The sequence below is a fragment of the Oncorhynchus keta genome, chromosome 5 (assembly GCF_023373465.1).
Source record: "Oncorhynchus keta strain PuntledgeMale-10-30-2019 chromosome 5, Oket_V2, whole genome shotgun sequence".
Classification (NCBI taxonomy): Eukaryota; Metazoa; Chordata; class Actinopteri; order Salmoniformes; family Salmonidae; genus Oncorhynchus; species Oncorhynchus keta.
Window position 1 is genome coordinate 32,660,820 of NC_068425.1, and position 4,466 is coordinate 32,665,285.

At 38.5% G+C, this 4,466-nt stretch overlaps 1 long non-coding RNA gene across 1 annotated transcript; it reads left to right on the forward strand.

Moving 5' to 3' along the window:
* Positions 1-206: 206 nt before the first annotated feature.
* Positions 207-4,032, forward strand: LOC127930164 (uncharacterized). The gene is made up of 4 exons (XR_008137098.1): positions 207-226; positions 342-756; positions 832-981; positions 1,255-4,032. It is a non-coding gene; the product is annotated as an uncharacterized LOC127930164 (long non-coding RNA).
* Positions 4,033-4,466: the final 434 nt, after the last annotated feature.

A 4,466-nucleotide genomic window follows, 5' to 3' on the forward strand; every position in this document is an offset into this window, starting at 1 on the left:
TAATCATTATACTCTGATTTGTACCTCAACACAGTGTGAAATATAAACAATAGACTCAATTTTGGCACTTTTTGCTAGTGGCAATGAGGAGATTTTGATTCTTTCCCCCCCATGTATTTCCATGGGATTTCCATCGTTTTAGTCAAGTTCCAATGACCTCTTTACCACATCTATGATATCAGCGAAAAGGTTATATTCCATTATTACTTTGATGTCAGGGGAAAAGGTTATATTCCATTGTTACTTTGTGATGTCAGGGGAAAAGGTTATATTCCATTATTACTTTGTGATGTCAGGGGAAAAGGTTATATTCCATTATTACTTTGATGTCAGAGGAAAAGGTTATATTCCATTGTTACTTTGATGTCAGAGGAAAATGTTATATTCCATTGTTACTTTGTGATGTCAGAGGAAAAGGTTATATTCCATTGTTACTTTGATGTCAGAGGAAAAGGTTATATTCCATTGTTACTTTGTGATGTCAGAGGAAAAGGTTATATTCCATTGTTACTTTGATGTCAGGGGAAAATGTTATATTCCATTGTTACTTTGATGTCAGAGGAAAAGGTTATATTCCATTGTTACTTTGTGATGTCAGGGGAAAAGGTTATATTCCATTGTTACTTTGATGTCAGGGGAAAAGGTTATATTCCATTGTTACTTTGATGTCAGGGGAAAAGGTTATATTCCATTGTTACTTTGTGATGTCAGGGGAAAAGGTTATATTCCATTGTTACTTTGATGTCAGGGGAAAAGGTTATATTCCATTGTTACTTTGTGATGTCAGGGGAAAAGGTTATATTCCATTGTTACTTTGATGTCAGGGAAAAGGTTATATTCCATTATTACTTTGTGATGTCAGGGGAAAAGGTTATATTCCATTGTTACTTTGATGTCAGGGGAAAAGGTTATATTCCATTGTTACTTTGATGTCAGGGGAAAAGGTTATATTCCATTGTTACTTTGATGTCAGGGGAAAAGGTTATATTCCATTATTACTTTGTGATGTCAGAGGAAAAGGTTATATTCCATTATTACTTTGTGATGTCAGAGGAAAAGGTTATATTCCATTGTTACTTTGTGATGTCAGAGGAAAAGGTTATATTCCATTATTACTTTGTGATGTCAGAGGAAAAGGTTATATTCCATTATTACTTTGTGATGTCAGAGGAAAAGGTTATATTCCATTATTACTTTGTGATGTCAGAGGATAAGGTTATATTCCATTATTACTTTGTGATGTCAGAGGAAAAGGTTATATTCCATTGTTACTTTGATGTCAGGGGAAAAGGTTATATTCCATTGTTACTTTGATGTCAGAGGAAAAGGTTATATTCCATTGTTACTTTGTGATGTCAGAGGATAAGGTTATATTCCATTGTTACTTTGTGATGTCAGAGGAAAAGGTTATATTCCATTATTACTTTGTGATGTCAGAGGAAAAGGTTATATTCCATTGTTACTTTGTGATGTCAGAGGAAAAGGTTATATTCCATTATTACTTTGTGATGTCAGAGGAAAAGGTTATATTCCATTATTACTTTGTGATGTCAGAGGAAAAGGTTATATTCCATTGTTACTTTGATGTCAGGGGAAAAGGTTATATTCCATTGTTACTTTGTGATGTCAGAGGATAAGGTTATATTCCATTGTTACTTTGTGATGTCAGAGGAAAAGGTTATATTCCATTATTACTTTGTGATGTCAGAGGAAAAGGTTATATTCCATTGTTACTTTGTGATGTCAGAGGAAAAGTAAAGGTCATGTCTGCTTGTTTAATGCTACAGTCTCAGATAGCATTTTAGATACTGTTCAATATCTAGTTCTTTGTACATGATGAAGTGCACCCACAGAGGAAATACAGTCAGTGGCTCGGGTTGCTGTTGTGATTTCAGGTGTGTGTGTGTGGTTGCCGTGGTTACAGCTGCTAGACGGCAGGCCCTGCCTATTCCTGTTGGTGTTCCTGTGGCCCTTCTCTCATGCTGTCAATCTGACTGATGGTCCCGCCTCCTAGACAGATTGACTGACATGTAGTTGGCCAAGCACATCGTTCTGACAGATGGCACCGCCTTCTAGACAGAATGACTGATGTGTGGTTGACTGAGCACGTCGTTCTGACAGATAGCCCCGCCTTCTAGACAGAATGACTGACGTGGTTGGCTGGGCCTGTTGTTTACTTTAGTCATCTCAGCTCAGGTGGAGTTTAGCTGTTTGGACTTATTTCTGGAGACCTGAGATTAGAAGGGCTCTTACAGACAACACATTTTAAGCACTGCTTCCCTCTCATATGCAAAACACTCTGTCAGAAATCAGCCGCCCAAAACTCCCTGTAGCGCGTATAGCCGCCCGCTGTGGTTAGAAAGACAGTCTGAAAGAAGGACCTGAAACATGAAGGGGGAAAACATCTGAAAATGAGAGAGAAAAAAGTAACTGTCACATTGAAGCGGATGTGAATCAGTTAGTTGATCTTTCCTCTCACTTCCTCTCTGAAATACACACCTCTGCCTCTCTGTCTGCCCGTCTATCTCTGTCTGCCTATCTCTTCCCTCCTGTTTATTTCTGTCTGCCTGTTTTATCCCTGTCTGCCTGTTTTATCCCTGTCTGCCTGTTTTATCCCTGTCTGCCTGTTTTATCCCTGTCTGCCTGTTTTATCCCTGTCTGCCTGTTTATCTCTGTTTGCATGCGCTGTCTACCTCTGTCTGAGCCATAAGGGACAAATCAAATTTTATTGGTCGCATACACATGTTTAGCAGATGTTATTGCGGGTGTAGTGAAATGCTTGTGTTCCCAGCTCCAACAGTGCAATAATATCTAACAATGCACAACAATACACACAGATCTAAAGGTAAAAGAGTGGAATTAAGAAATCTAGAAATAATAGGACGAGCAATGTCGGGAGTCCAGAGTATAAATATATATATACAGTACCAACTAGTCAAAGGTTTGGACCCGCCTACTTACTCCAGGGTTTTTCTTTATTTTTACTATGTTCTACATTGTAGAATAATAGTGAAGACATCAAAACTATAAAATAGCACATATGGAATCATGTAGTAACCAAAAAAGTTTTAAACAAATTGAAATATATTTTATTTGAGATATGCACTTGGTCTTTTACCAAATGGGGCTATCTAATGTGTACCACCCCTACCTTGTCACAACACAACTGATTGGCTCAAACGCATTAAGAAGGAAAGAAATTCCACAAATGCACTTTTAACAAGGCACACCTGATAATTGACATGCCTTCCAGGCGACTACCTCATGAAGCTGGTTGAGAGAATGCCAAGAGTGTGCAAAGCTGTACGTCAAGGCAAAGGGTGGCTACATTGAAGAATCTCAAACATAAAATGTATTTTGATTTGTTTAACACTTTTGGTTACTACATGTGTGCTATTTCATAGTTTTGATGTCTTCACTATTATTCTACAATGTAGAAAATAACAAAAATAAAGCAAAACCCTGGAATGAGTAGGTGTGATGGGATTTATAGACATTATGGACAGCATATTGATAGAATATATAGTGTGCCTGCAGAATACATAGGATATAATAGTGTATGCACAGGGATGAGAGAACTAACATGTTAATGTCACGCCCTGACCTGAGTATCCTTTGTTTTCTTTATGTATTTTGGTTAGGTCAGGGTGTGACGAGGGTGGTATGAGTGTTTTTGTCTCATCTAGGGTGTTTGTACTGTCTAGCGGTTTTTGTAGATTTATGGGGTTGTTTCCATCTAGGTGTTTGTGTAGGTCTATGGTTGCCTAGATTGGTTCTCAATTACAGGCAGCTGTTTATCGTTGTCTCTGATTGGGAACCATATTTAGGCAGCCATCTTTGGGTATTTGGTGGGTTATTGTCTATTGGTTCTTGTTGTACGTTAGCACATTGCGGTCACGTTCGTCTTATTCGTTTTGTTGTTTTTGTTTAAGTGTTCTTCGTTTCTTCATTAATAAAGAAGGATATATTCTAACTACGCTGCGCTTTGGTCTACTCCATACGACGATCGTGACAGTTAAACTTGTTACCCTGATGAAGGTAAGGTACCCTGACCAAACCATAGGTTCTATGTGAAAATTCAACTTAAATGGAAGTTAGCATTTGTCCCTAAGACGTTTGTGGAGCATTCACGATAACCATAGTGCTGGAGTTTCTTCCTCTGCTGGCTAGCTGTACCCTGACACTGTGTTCCGTAGTTATTCTAAGCTATCCTACTTGTGTAAGCAGCCTCTTGTGATGCTTAGAACATCAGTGGATCCTACTTGTGTAAGCAGCCTCTTGTGATGCTTAGAACATCAGTGGATCCTACTTGTGTAAGCAGCCTCTTGTGATGCTTAGAACATCAGTGGATCCTACTTGTGTAAGCAGCCTCTTGTGATGCTTAGAACATCAGTGGATCCTACTTGTGTAAGCAGCCTCTTGTGATGCTTAGAACATCAGTGGATCCTACTTGTGTAAGCAGCCTC